Source organism: Stenella coeruleoalba (assembly GCF_951394435.1).
Source record: "Stenella coeruleoalba genome assembly, chromosome: 8".
Taxonomy (NCBI): domain Eukaryota; kingdom Metazoa; phylum Chordata; class Mammalia; order Artiodactyla; family Delphinidae; genus Stenella; species Stenella coeruleoalba.
The window spans coordinates 52,502,098-52,517,278 of record NC_137154.1 but is presented as its reverse complement, the minus strand read 5'-3'; the positions used below and the strand labels follow the sequence as shown (position 1 = coordinate 52,517,278).

The window sequence follows — 15,181 nt, the reverse complement described above, 5'->3', positions numbered from 1 at the left end:
CCAGGGCTGGCTTATCCATGGGCACAGTAGCTGCAGTGCCTAAGGCTCACCATATTTTTAGGAACCCGTGAAAATGTTTTAATTTCTTTTAAAATCAGAAGAAGAAAAGGAATACAATCCAGCCTGGATTATATTCATCTTCATAACAATGTAATTGTAAAATATAATCTTTTATATCTTTGTGTAGAAGAAGGAACACAAAAAGCAAAAATACTGAGGATCCATAAAAGTTGTAATGTGGCTTTGGGAAGAACCTGTCTGAGAATGAAACCAGCATGGGAAAAATATCTTTGAGAGATGGAGCAAGGAGAGCAAAGTTATCACGTGAATCTCTGGATCAGCCATGTCAGAAACCTAACTATCCCCTTGGACTCCCCAGTTAAGTGAACAATGGATTCTGCGTTTTACGCAAGCTGGTGAGTTGGACGCTTGTTATTCTGTTGGCTTCCCAGAAGCTTCCTATGTTTGTGGAGTTCCCCATCTTCTCCCACTAAAGCTGCCTTTGCTTGCTTTCCCGCTTCCCTTGCAAGTACAGCCCAGGCACGTGACCTAAATTTTCTGGCCCAACAGAGATTTTTGTGAGCTACCTAATATCCTTTAGTAAAATTGTTTGCTGATTAAGCCAGCCACAGCTGGTTTCAGCTATTTGCAAGACTCTACAAGGTACAGCTAGTTTGAGCTGGGCTCTGTCCCTTGCAACCAAAAGTGTTCTAATACACAGCAGAGCCCTCTTCTGCCCCTGCCCCTTCCTCAGGGGACAGAGCCAATCACTCTGGTGGTATCTTCCCAGCAGTCAAAGCTCATTTGTCCCTGGAGAGAGAATGGATCAGACTGAGTTTTAACCAGGGTAGGACAACAGGGACCAGAAAAGCTATAGAGTGCAGCTTGAAAAGTCAGTGTGATTTCAGGACTCTCTCTTTTCTCCCTGACTCCAGCCTCTTGTTTACACAGGACCTTCCCTCTGACACCATTCTTAGGAGGTGGGGTGTAAGAAAAAGCAGTTTCTTTGTTACTTTCTCCCACCCACAAGCACCACAAATATTCTCCCACAGAGAAGTGTAAGAGAGGTTCCTCTCCCTCTTCCCAATGCCTAAATGGAGAGAGTAGGCAAGTAGGGAGGAAAAATTTTTTATCTATTTGGTGTCCTTGAAGTAGAGAACCCATTGACTGTGACAGAAAGAGTATCCCAAGAAAAACAGCAGGAAAGTTCAATGAAATAAAGAACTAATTCTGCAGCACTAAATGGTGCAGCGTATTTCAAGAAAACTTGGTGCAGGAAGTTTGATACCTATACATATCTTGATTAAGTTATAAAACTCCAAGGATAAAGAAAAACTATTTTGAGCACTTAGGAAGAAAAAATAATTCTTGTATTTCTCCTCAGCATCATTCAGTGTTCCAAATAGTGAAACAATGTCTCTGAAGTCATTCAAGCCTAAAGGCAACAGGCAAATATTCTGAAACATGAAGGAACTCAGGAAGTATGTCATCTATGTGCTCTTCATTGAAAACCTACTTCATAAAGAAATCCAGACAACCAAGAGATAACTCAAAATAAAGAATTCTGGAATAAAGAAGCATGATAAAAGGATAATGGTGAGTACTAAATAATCCACTTAAATACAGAACTAAGACTTAAGAACTCTGGGGATTATAACTGCAGAATAGAAATTAATGTTATAAACCTTGACAAAGTAGAATTACTAATATTTTTGAGAGTTCAAAGGAAGTGTGAACAAGTGTACAAAGTTAATATCTTCTAAAATTGCATGAGAAATTAAAAATCACTCCAATCTCTTAATGTTTTTATAACCTTTTAATTTTTTAATCATTGTGTTATTTTTAAGAATTAGTATCTCTTGAGCTGAATATACATTTAGCTGACCTTCATTGGTTTCTCCAGTTTTACTTCAGTTTCTTTTCCTTCTATTAAATTTAACTAAAATAAAATTTAACTATTTATATATGTATATATATATATTTTCAGATTATTTTCCACTGTAGGTTATTGCAAGATATTGAATATGGGGAGGAATAAATTAGGAGTATGGGATTAACAGATACAAACTACTACACATAAAAATAGATAAGCAGGGCTTCCCTGGTGGTACAGTGGCTGAGAGTCCGCCTGCCGATGCAGAGGACATGGGTTCGTGCCCTGGTCAGGGAAGATCCCACATTGCTGCGGAGCGGCTAGGCCCGTGAGCCATGGCCGTTGAGCCTGCGCGTCCGGAGCCTGTGCTCCGCAATGGGAGAGGCCACAACACTGAGAGGCCCGTGTACCAAAAAAAAGAAAAAAAAGGCAACAAGGATTTACTATATAGCACAGGGAACTATTTATATTTTTAGTGGGACATGTAATAATAAAAAATAAAAGAAGCTTCATTTCGAAAATAAATAAAGAGGTTCTGTCCCAGCCAACGAACTAGCAAAACTGCTGGCTTCCTCCCACAATCTCAACCTCAAAGAGCCAAAGAGGAAAAACACCAGGATGCTGAGAAAACTGTACAAAATCTGTGGTGTGACAGGGCCTTTTTAGAACTGGTATATTGGAGAGTGGAAGTATTGGTTTGGGTAGGAGGCAACCTTGAAAAGTTGTAGGAGGAGAAAACAAAAGGGGGGCTATTGGAGTTCTGCTTTGCCTTCTCTCTCATCACTGTCTTGGGACAGAAACTGCCTGCCCCCCCCCCACCAGCAGCAACTCAGAACTCCATTCCAAGTGGCCTCAGCAAAATCAGGGCAGTACAGAAGCGCTTCTGAGGAACTGAGAAACATAGGTGTGAATAACTGATTTAGGCATTTTCCCAGGCACTGTTCACCTCCAAAACCCCAGAACTAAGTAACTGTTATTACAGTCTGACCTTAATACTGCTTCTGCCTGTGGGGCAAGGGGGTGGCTTGACCTCCTGAGGACTGTCTTGTTGGGGAGGGAGGGATCTATTGTGATTTTCTCCAACTGGGGGTTCAGCTGCTCTGCACATCCTGAGCTAATTGGGACTGACAGAGTTTGGGTCTGGCCTTCCTTCATATGCATTGCCTGATAGTGCTAAACCAATACCAACAGGGGAAAATGAATTGGTAGACTAAAATAACAAGGCATTTGAGGTGCACAACCATTTTTAAGGAGAGACAATATACTGGGTGACATATTTCAACAATATCAGAAATATTAAAGAAGAGAGACCAAGAATTATAGTTAGCTTATTAAATATACATGTAATGACACAGTAAGACATTAGCCATGTATAACACAAACAAAGAAACAAAAGATCCATACAGAAATAAAGATGAAAAGTGTAGTAGTGGAAATAAAGAATACTATCTATGAAGTTAACAAAAGAATAGATATAACTGAGAAACGATTAGGAAATTGAAGGACTACATTGAAAAAAAGTGCCCAGAATTAAGAATGAAAGAACAAAGAGGAAGAAATATTTAATATTAGGTATTTTTCTAAAACCCACTAAGAGATATGGAGAATTTCAACAGAGAACAGGAAACTAGGGTAAAGAATCAGATAATAATTATAGAATTGAAAAATACAATAACTGAAATTAAAATTTAATGGATGAGTTTAACAGCAAATTAGACTGCTGAATGAAAAAATGAGCTGGAACATATGTCAGAATAAAATATCCAGAATTAGGCACGAGGCAACCAAAGCATGACAAATACAAAAGAGAATATAAGAGATACACGGAATGAAGAAAGAAGGTCTAACAGGGAGCCCCAGAGGCAATGGGGAGACAAAATGGGGAAGAAGCAACATATGATCTAATGACCAAGAATTTTTCAAAACTGACTGAAGACATCAATCTATATATACTCAAGTAATCCTACAAACCCTAATCAGGATAAACAGACATATCATAGTAAAGTTGCTAAAAACCAAAGACTGATAAAAATTCTTAAAGCAGCCAGAGAAAAAAGACAAATTTCCTTCAAGGAACAACCTTTATACACTGACACAGATTTTTCAACAGAAGCAAAGGAAGTAGAAGATCATGTAATAATATTTTTAAAGTTATGTTAGAAAATAATTGTCAACCAAAATTCTACACCCAGTAAAAGTATCCTTTAAAAAAGAAAACCAAATAAAGTCATTTTATGACACACAAAAGCTGAAAGAATTCATCATCATCAAGTTCACAATAAAGGGTGTTTCAAGCAAAAGGAAACCAAATCCTGATGATAGATGGGCAGAAACAGACAGAGTGAGATTACCCACACACCCACGCACACACACAGTGTTACTTAGCAACAACTAACTAACTCCATGGTCCTTATAATGACCATCTCAAATGCTAGGGATATTAAGCCAGTGCTAACTCAATATCCCATCCCAATTCACTACACATGTAAGACCTTTGCACAGGAAACTCAAGACACTGTTGAGAGAAATTAAAAAGACCTAAAGAAATAGAGGGATATACCATGCTCATATATTGGAAGACTCAATGCTGTAAAAATGTCAAAATTTCCCAAACTGATGTATATATACAATGAAATTCCAATAAAAATCCAAGCAGAGTTTTGTGCATGTATGTGTGGAAATTAAAAAACTGATTCTAAAATGTAAATGTAGAGAGCCAAGAATAGAAAAGATAATCTTGAGCAGAAGGTGGAGAGGAGGATGAGGAGGAAGGAGAAAGAAGAAGGAGGTGGAGAAGAAATAGGGAGAAGAAGAAGAATTTGAAGAAGAAAGTGGATTAGAAGGAGGAGGGGAAGAGAAAGGAAGAAGAGGAGGAGAAGTAGGAGTGAAGGATGAGAGGGATTTGAGGAGAGTGAAGAAGATCTGACGTACCAAATAGTGCAGTAGAGAACGGGAGAGTGAGCTGACTAAGATTGCGGGGTGATGCTGAAGATCCAGTTAAGATGGGTGAGGATTTGGGGTTAAGAAGACCCAAGTCCCCAGCATAACAGAGTTCTCTGAAGAATTCTCCAGACATGTTGTTTCATGTGATGTTTACAACATGCCTGTGTGGAAGAGATTATTTTCCCCATTGTGAACCAAGTGAACCAAGCAGGGGGATGACCAGCCCGTGTTACGCTATGAGTTGGTGGTGGATCCCCAACCATAGAGCCTGTGGCGGAGCTGGGTGCCTGGGGAAGGGGGCCAAAATCTGCTCACCTGGGCTTCCTCCGCAGGAGCCTGGGCAGCTGAACCAGTGTGTGGAGCTCGTTTGTGTGTCTTGAACAAGTCCCTGGCTCCTTCTGGGCCTCAATATCCCTATCTGGACAGATGGAGGGTGGGGTTCTATGGTACAGGTCTATGGTTCTGGAACCCTGTCTTCTGTCCATCCCCTGTCCACAATGGAAGGGTAGCACAGAGCTCTGCCTGCATTCAAGGCAGTGGAGGGGCCCCCACAGGGAGGGAGCTCAGAACACAGGGAGCTCAGAAAGCAGTCAGTGATATATGAGGACAAGGCACTCTGAGAACAAAGCCCTCCCCTAGGCCTTTCTTCTCATATTCCTGAGGTAAACAACCTGCCCCTGGGGCGGGGCGGGGAAGAAAACAAGACCAGGCTGGGCAGCCGGAGACCAGGGTTCCAGTTAGGCTTTGTCACGGCCTTGCAATGTGTCCCTCACCAAGTCCTTACCCATCTCGGAGCTTCACTCCTCTCCCTGTAAGATGAGGGGCTTGGACCAAGATGTCTTCAAAGGCCCATCTGAATCTGACCCTTTGGAATGTTAAAAGTTGCTTATAGATTTGGGGATCTCAATGTTCTTTTTTTTTTTTTTAATATTTATTTATAACCTCTTTATTGGAGTATAATTGCTTGATCTCAATATTCTTAAAAAGGGGCTGCCTTCAATGGATATTCTGAATTAACTACTCCCCACTGCATTTTCCTTTGAATCAAATTGGTAACACTCATTCATTCAACAAGCATCTATGAAGAAAACACTATAAGCTAGGCATAGGAAATAGAGAGATGAACTAGATAAAATTCCTATCCTCGTGGAGTCTACATTCAAGTGAGAACACAGACAACAAGTAAAGAAATAAACAAGATAATTACAGTTTATATAGCACTATTAATGAAATAAACCATCTCCAAAATACATAAATAAATAAACCATCAGATACATGGATGGCAGACCTAGCTAATAAGTGTGACTTCAAATAGGTCACTTTTCCATTATGGGTCTCATTTCTTTCTCTAGAAGAATAACAGTCCCAGGCTGGGGGAGGGGATGAGCACAGGGTGATTTTCTTGCTGCACTGCCATCAAAGTGAGAGAACTGGAGTTCTTTGGGGGGAAACAGTTCATCTATGATCTAGGTGAGAAGAGCAGACTCACCCTCAGGTCACAGGGGGAAGGGGAGAACAGATGGGGGAAGGGAGAGAGAACCCACAACCAGTATCACTGAGTACTTGCTCTGGGCGGTGCACTGTGTCAGGGGATTTAGGTCACCGTTTCAAAGTCTCATGACAAACCAGCCATGTGGGCATCTGTGTCCCCATTTTATAGAGGAGGAAACAGGTTTTGAGAGAGATGATGTGACTTTATACAGTGGCAGAGAGAGGATTCAAGATCAGTTTCTCTGACTCCAAATCTGATGCTGATTCAGGTATTAGAAAGATTTTAATGAGATAAAAATAATACTGAGACTTTGTATTCTTTGGAAAGGGAAGGGAAGAGATGTGTGAGGGCTGAGAGGTTAGGAGAGTCTTCCTGGAGCAGGTGCGTTGTCAGCTGGGCTTTTGAATGTAAGTGGGTTTGAGCCAAAGAAGAAGAGAGAAACAGAGAGCATGGGGAATTGGACTGAGACCTGGTCACCGGCTCAAGTGAGAGGTACCTAAAGGTGGCTCAGCAAAGATGAGGCTGGAAGTGTGGGCTGGCCCAATTAAGAGCCCAGGGTGCCTCACTGTGGATTATGGTCTTGGTTTCTGGACATTCAGGAGCTGTAGGAGGTGTGCAAACAGGGGAGGGATATAGTACAGGAGAGAAGAATTGAAGTCACAAGACCTAAGTGGTGTCATGCTTCCCCCACTTATTAGTCGCTTGATCCTAGACAGTTTACTTAATTTCTCTGAAGCTCAAATACTTCATCTATGACATGCCTGACTTAAGGGTTGTGTTCATCATTTTTATCCTCAAGGACCTGGTCCAGGATCCATCATTTAGCAAGTGTTCAATAGATGTCTATTAAATGAATTAAGATTAAAAACTGCCTATCCCAAAGACCTAAACATAAGAGTTAAAAGTATAAAACTCTTAGAACAAAACAAAGGAAAAGCTTCATGACACTGGATTTGGCAATGATTTTTTGGATATGACAACAAAAGCATAGGCAACAAAAGAAAAAAAAGATAAATTTTTATTCTTTTCTTTGTCAAAGGATACTATCAAAAAGAGTAAAAAGGCAACCCACAAAATGGGAGAAAATATTTGCAAAGCATATATCTGATAAGGGGTTAACATCCAGAATACATAAAGAATGCCTACTGGGCTTCCCTGGTGGCGCAGTGGTTGAGAATCTGCCTGCTAATGCAGGGGACACGGGTTCGAGCCCTGGTCTGGGAGGATCCCACATGCCGCGGAGCAACTAGGCCCGTGAGCCACAACTACTGAGCCTGCGCGTCTGGAGCCTGTGCTCCTCAAAAAGAGAGGCCGCGATAGTGAGAGGCCTGCGCACCGCGATGAAGAGTGGCCTCTGCTTGCCACAGCTAGAGAAAGCCCTCGCACAGAAACGAAGACCCAACACAGCAAAAATAAATAAATAAATTAATAAAGTCCTACCCCCAACATAAAAAAAAAAAAAAAAAAAATGCCTACAACTCAACAACAACAAAAACCCCCAAACGATCCAATTTAAAAATGGGCAAGGACTTCTCTGGTGGCGCAGTGGTTAAGAATCTGCCTGCCAATGCAGGGGACACGGGTTCGAGGCCTGGTCCGGGAAGATCCCACTTGCCGTGGAGCAACCAAGCCCGTGTGCCACAACTACTGAAGCCCGTGCACCTAGAGCCCATGCTCCGTAACAAGAGAAGCCACCGCAGTGAGAAGCCCGTGCACCCCTATGAAGAGTAGCCCCTGCTCTCTGCAACTACAGAAAAGCCTGTGCACAGCAACGGAGACCCAACACAGCCAAAAAAATAAATAAAATTTAAAAACTATACATATTAAAAAAAAATAAAAACGGGCCAAAGACTTGAATAGACATCTCTCCAAAGAAGATATACAAATGGCCTAAAGCACGTGAAATGATGTTCAACATCACTATTAGGGAAATGCAAATCAAAACCACAGTGAAATACCATTTCACCCATCAGAATGACTATCATCAAAGCAAACTAACAAACAAATAAAAACAAGTGTTGGCAAGGGCGTGGGAAAACTGGAACCCTTCTGCATTGCTGTTGGATCATGAATGTAAAGGCCTAGCCTGGGGCCTGGCCCCTAGTGAGTGCTCAGTACAGGACAGTGCTACAGAGGTGATGGTGGTAATGCACTTCATACAGTGCAACACTAAAGTTCTGTTCTTAGATGATGAAAACAGTTCTGTGGTTATCTCTGCACTTGTACTTTTCCTGTAAGTGAACAGGGTACCCCTGAGATCTGCTCTCCCCTCAGAGGGACCCAGCACAGGACTGATTGGCCTGCCTCAGTCACACACACACATACCTATCTCCCTTCTCCCCACCTCCCAAGCTTCCAGATGCCCTAATTGGCCTCCAGAGGGGAAACAGATCTCATCGAAGGGCCCTAATTAATCCCTAGAAATCTGGGTCCCCACATTCTCCTCTCACTCCACACCAACTCCCCAGTTACTTGTTCCAGACAAGAAAGGAACTTTGCAGACTCCCTGAGGAAAGAGAGGCCTTGGGGGGAGGTCACATGTGTGCTCTGTGCTGACAGTCATAATGAGGCCCAGGAGATCCTGCCTCATCAAAGCAGACCTGGAATTTGGAAAATGAATGCTAAGTACGTTTCCCTGTACCTGTTCTGGCTGGACACCCACACCCAGCTTTGCCCCAGGCTATAGGCATTTGTGTTCTCACCTGGCTTCCCATGGGCATCTAATTCTGGTGGCTCTGTTCATACAGCTCAGGCTGTCCCATGGTTCTGGAGGCATGGTCTGTGTCACTGCCCTGGCAGGGCGTCACTGCTGGAGGTCCTGCTCTCACAAGAGGTACTTCCATCACACACTTCTGCTCATCCTTCAAGGCCCAGAGCAAACACTCCTCTGTAAGTCTTAGCCGAATTCCAGGGAGGCCACCTCGCCCTTCCTGGGGCACCCATGGTTTGTGGCTCCTGGCCACAGTCTTAGGACTGTCTGCCCTGGAGCAGAACTGGTCATGTGCATCTCACTCTTCCTGGCCAGACCCCAGATCCACAAGCACGTAGAAGCTGAGGCAGAGGAGGCCTCTGTCTTGGTTCTGTTCTGCTGTCATCTTTACTCCAAAGTGGATGCTCTGCACTGCATTCCTAGTTGTTATTTAACAACAGGTTCTACAGTGAAATAGAAAAAAATACATAAAAATTTCCTTACCACAGGACTCCTCTGAGCCTTCATTATGTTCATGACCTTTGTGAGTCTCTAAAAGGTTATTGAGATGCAACAGTTCCTAAAGTTTTTTGACTACATATCTTTTTGACTGACTCCCAAGCATCTTATGGGACCAGTACTCTATAGAATCACTCTGGAAAATTCTGACCTAGATTACAACTCACATGTACCCAGTCCAATTGGGGGAAAGATAATTTTACAGCTTCATCTTATACCACATGTCCAAATAAACTCTGAGATAAAGAATGAAATGTGGAAAATGAAACTATAAAAACTAAAGGAGGGCTTCCCTGGTGGCACAGCGGTTAAGAATCCGCCTGCCAATGCAGGGGATTGGCAGGGACATGGGTTCGAGTCCTGATCCAGGAGAATCCCACATGCCACGGAGCAACTAAGCCGGAGCACCACAACTACTAAGCCTGCGCTCAAGAGCCCACAGGGCACAACTACTGAGCCCACATGCTACAACTACTGAAGCCTGTGCGCCTAGAGCCTGTGCTCTGCAACAAGAGAAGCCACTGCAATGAGAAGCCCGCGCACCGCAATGAAGAGTAGCCCCCACTCACCACAGTTAGAGAAATCCCGCGCATAGAACGAAGACCCAACGCAGCCAAAAATAAATAAATTTTAAAAAAAAAAAAAAGCTAAAGGAAAAGTAGTTCTGGACTGTGGATTCCCCGAGCCTGGCACTGAGCCTAGTTCACAGTGTTCTGTCATTGTTTGCAGAATGAACCCAGGGTTTATGATGTCACTGACAGACAAGCTATGTAGGTACCTCGATTTTGCATCTTGAATAGGCTGCTTCAGCTGTTAGACTGACATGCTTCCATTTTGACCATATTCCTCCTATGAAATTACATCTAGGAATTTAATAACCTGACCCTTGAAAAAGCTCTCCAATGGTGCCAGCTAATGTGACATCACATTGGGCCTGCATAAAATAGCCTTTCGTCCAAAGTGACTTTCCCATGGCCCTCTTTCTGGACTCTGAGCTCCTGCAGGGCAGGCTGTGCCCATCCCTCTTCAGTGAGCACGAGCCCTACTCAGCAGTCTCTGCAAAACCTCTGGGCAAGTTTCTGGCTCACCATCCCATGTCATGGGTTGGAATGTGGTATGCTGGGCAGGCTCCTGGCTGGGGACCTGGGGTCTTGGATTTTGGTCTCAGGTCTGGTCCTAACATTCTAGGACAACTCGGGAAATCCTACCCCACCCGGAACCTCAGTCAGGTAAAGTTCAGAGACCTGCAAACCCTGACAGAATAGAACCAGCAATGAGGGTGGGAGCTCAGTCAGCGGAAGCCCCTGCCCTCCCTAAGCCTGTCCTGCGAGGCTTTCTCACGCTGAGGCGTGGGATGGTACAGATGCCCCTCCTGCCCACACCTCTGGAGTGTTCTGTTTCTTTCACAGTCCCACTCCAGCCCATGTCCCCACCCCAGACAGTGGGTGCAGAAGCCCCGGCTCTGGCTCTGCACTGACTTGCTAGGTGGCCACTGTCCCCTCTGGACCTCAGTTTCTCCATCTGTACAATGGGGGATTATAGGAGATCACCTCTGGGCCCCCTGTAGCTCAGACATTCTCTGATCATCAGCAGCAGGAGAGAGAACAGGCAGCATCCTTCCCACCTGAAGCTGTGGGGACTCCATGGAACAGGCACCCTTTGGGGCTCGGATCTCCAGAAGCTTCTGGAGGGGCTGGAGCAGGGGCCTAGGCAAAACGCTGACCCCACCCCATGCTGTCTTCAGGGCTCCGGCGCCTCCAGTGGCCAGTTTGGGAAGCACAGGGCAGGGAGAGGGCCTGGGAGAACGGCTTGAGCAAAGGCATGGAGGAGGGGAGTGGGGAGGCCAGCCTGCGGGTGCAGACAGCTGGGACAAGTGGACAAGACAGGGCCAGGTCACACAGGGTCTTCAATGCCAAGCTGAGGAGCTCAACCGAGGGCAGCTGAGGGAGGGTTTGGCACAGGGAGGGGCAGGCGTGGTCAGATATATGCTTTAGAAGGGTCGCTCTGACTGGAGATTAGGGAGCGGGTGGCGGAGGATGGGAGACCAGCGAAGAGGCTACAGCACTGATCTTGGAAGAAAAGATGGGTACTGAGGTAAAAGCAGTGGCCCTAATGGAGGGGGACAGATGGATTTGGGGGACACTTAGAAGGGGAGCTGCAGATCTTAGCCTCTGACTGGCTCTGGGCTTGGGGCCCTACTTGCCTCTGCGAACAGGGACAGAAATCTTACAGGTAGGGACTCTGACACCTGAAGATGTCAAAGCCCTGCCCAGGTCACACAGCAGGAGCAGGGGGACACACTGGTCCAGAGCCCAGGCGCCTGGCTACCAGCCCCGACCCCTCTCCCACAGCAGCACAAATTATAGAGATGAGACTACACAGTTTCCACGGGCCTCGGACGCCAAGCCGGGGAATGCAGAGCATCAGGGACCGTAGCAGTCTCTTCATATTTGGCAGCATTCCTGGATTTTCTTTTTGCCTTCCCACAACAGGGAGCCTTCCAGTGCTGATGCTAAAACACACAGCCTGGATGCTTGTGGGCCAACTCAACCACCTCAGTCTTTTATAAGGAGAAAGCACAAAGCTCAGAGAGGGAAAGAGAACCACCTAAAGCCACACAGCAAGTTAGTCGCCCAGATGTTCCCAAATCCCAGAACAGCTCTTCCATACCCTGGTAATAAAACACAGAAGCCCAAAACAATAGGCCTAGAGAAGGAAGGGTCTGACCCAAGGTCATCACAAGTGGGTGGCAGAAGCTGGGCCTTGGGCCTGGGTCAGACCTCTGGGGCCAGTGCAGTAGCCAACTAGTTGTCTCCCCTTCTGTGGCCTCCCCTCCATGGCTGCAGCCCTGTGAGGAAGTCTGTGTCCTGACTCCTTCCCCTAGCCATCCTTGTGCCCCCATCTGTCTTGCTGGGGCTGGTGCTGGGACATCTCCAGGCTGTCTTCAGTTATGAGCCAATAAATATGAAATGTGCTAGGCGAGGAGAGGCTGCTCGGGCCAGCCTCACCACCACCGCACTCCTGCCAGCCTCTGCGCCAAGGAAGATTGGATTTTGTGTTGTTCATTTTTTATCTCCAGTCCATGTCAGATGGGGAGATACAGGGTGTGGGCAGTGGATGATTTTATCCTTCCCCCACTATCGGGTGCAGCACTGAGATGGGGTATGTGATGTCCTCAGCCCTCACGTGGGGAGGTCCCCCACTCCAAGCCAGCAGCCCTGGTCTCCTGCTCTCTGCTGGGTCAAAATGACATGCAAAGAAGAAAGAGTGCTGGGTAGGAAGACAAGGGACTGGGTTCAAGCCTTGGCCCCGCTGCTGATGCACTCTGCGACCTTGGGCAAGTGTCTGAAGACATTGTGTGTCCCTTCTCTATACCAAGCCCTGTTCAGGGAGGCAGGGGCCACAAAGAAACATCAGACCTGCTCCCTGCCCTCAAGGAGCTGGCAGTCAACTCCCAGTGAACAGACATCCGTGGAGGGGTGGCAGGCACTGGCGATGGTGTGAAGGATGAGGATTTGCCAGGAAGGGGGTGAGGGAAGGGGGAGAAAGAGGACGTTCAGGCAGAGGCAGAGGCGACTGCTTGAATGAAGCATGGCAGAACGCAGTGAGTGACCAACGTGTGCTTAGAAACCCACCAGTATGGCTGGGGCATAGGGTAGAGGGAAGTGGGGGCGAAGAGTTTTTCTGTTTTTTTTAATTTATTTATTTTATTTTATTTATTTTATTTTTGGCTGCGTTGGTTCCTCATTGCTGCACGCGGGCTTTTCTCTAGTTGTGGCGAGCAGGGGCTACTCTTTGTTGCGGTGTGTGGGCTTCTCGTTGTGGTGGCTTCTCGTTGTGGAGCACGGGCTCTAGGTGCACGGGCTTCAGTAGTTGTGGCACGTGGACTCAGTAGTTGTGGCTCATGGGCTCTAGAGCGCAGGCTCAGTAGTTGTGGTGCACGGGCTTAGTTGCTCCGCGGCATGTGGGATCTTCCTGGACCAGGGATCGAACCCGTGTCCCCTGCATTGGCAGGCAGATTCTTAACCACTGTGCCACCAGGGAAGCCCAAGGGGGAAGAGTTTTAAGCAGGTAAGTATCGTGATCAGATTTGCATTTTAGAAAAATCTCTCCAACTGTGAAAAGCAGATTTCAGGGGGTTGTGATGAAGTATGAAGGCAGGGAGTTGAGTGAGGAGGCTGATGCAATGGTCCAGGAGAGAGAAGATGATGTCCTAGATTAGAGCAATAACAGTGAATCCAGAAATAATCATCATCATCATTATGATGAATACTACCATTAAGTGTTACCATGGGACAAGCACAGTGCTAGGTATTTACATCATTGTTTCTAATCCTCACAACAACTCTTCAAAGTAGGCTATTAACCCCATTTTGTAGATAAATTAAGGAGATTAAGCCTTGGGTGAATTAAAAGAGTTGCCCAAAGTCACATAGCCAATAAGTGACAGAGGCAGGATTTCCACCCAGGTCTGTCCAACCCTAAAGCCCACGTTATTTCTACTATGTTCTACTTCCTTGAAAGGAAGGCACAGCTTCTAGAGAGTCTAAGAGGGCATAGAATCCATCTGACTTTTGTGATTGTTTAGTTGTGGAAAGCAAAGGACAGAGAGGATTCAAGGAAGCTGGGCAAATAGAGGGAGTGTGGGAGGAGGAACAGGTTTGGGAGCAGTGGGTGGGTTTGGTGGTTGAATTAGAGGTCAGTTGGATATCTGGGTGTAGAGCCAAGCCCTAGCCTGGAGACAGAGATTTGGGACTCATTGACAAACAGGTGGTCACAGTTGTGTGAGTAGATTAGGTCATTAGAGGGAAATGTATAGCAAATGGAAGATTGAGGCTGCAACTTAGGAGAATTCCAACCCTTAGAGGATGAGAAGCAGGAAGATTTATAGGGAGAGTGGTGCAATGTGAGGTCAGCCCAGGAGGAATGGAATTGCTACAGGAAGATCAAGGAGTAAGTGGTTCCTGATGCTGCTGAGTGGTCAGAAAGGTGAAAGCCAAAAATTGGGTTTAGGGACCAGCAGGCAGCAGGCACTGGGAACCTTGCAAAGGTATAGTCTTCATGGGCACAGTGTTACCAACTGTTTGGAGGGGTCTATACACACCCTACCCATGGCCCTGGGGGCATTTTTGACCCTGGAAGACTAGTGAATCCTACCCACCTTCTCCCAGAAATCCTGAGTTGGGTGAGGAAGGTAGTGGTGTTAGGAAGGGATGTAGAGGAGAGATGTGAAGGGAAGAAAAATGAAGACTGAGAGAAGGAGAGAGAAAGGTTGGGAAATACATAAAGACTGTTAGGGAGGTGTGATAACTGATAACCCCCCAAGAAGAAAAGGACACTTTAGTTTGATGCTGTTTTCTAATAAAATTGTAGTTAGCAAGGAAGAAGCCATAGTCCACTGTGGCTGAATGTTAAATGAGTGAAGAAGAGCAAGAACTATGTGTAGGGGCTTCCCTGGTGGCGCAGTGGTTAAGAATCCACCTGCCAATGCAGAGGACACGGGTTCGAGCCCTGGTCCAGGAAGATCCCACATGCCGTGGAGCAACTAAGCCTGTGAGCCACAACTACTGAGCCCCGTGTGCCACAGCTGTTGAAGCCAGCACGCCTAGAGCCTATGCTTCACAACAGGAGAAGCCACCACAACGAGAAGCCTGTGCACCACAAT

General features: G+C 45.8%; 1 long non-coding RNA gene across 1 annotated transcript in view; it reads left to right on the top strand.

Moving 5' to 3' along the window:
* The first annotated feature begins 213 nt into the window (after positions 1-213).
* LOC307190008 overlaps positions 214-15,181 on the top strand; it is a 42,025-nt gene continuing 27,057 nt past the window's right edge. The window contains exons 1-2 of the long non-coding RNA XR_013829349.1: positions 214-416; positions 1,385-1,596. This is a non-coding gene — a long non-coding RNA (uncharacterized lncRNA). The remainder of the gene's footprint in view (positions 417-1,384; positions 1,597-15,181) is intronic.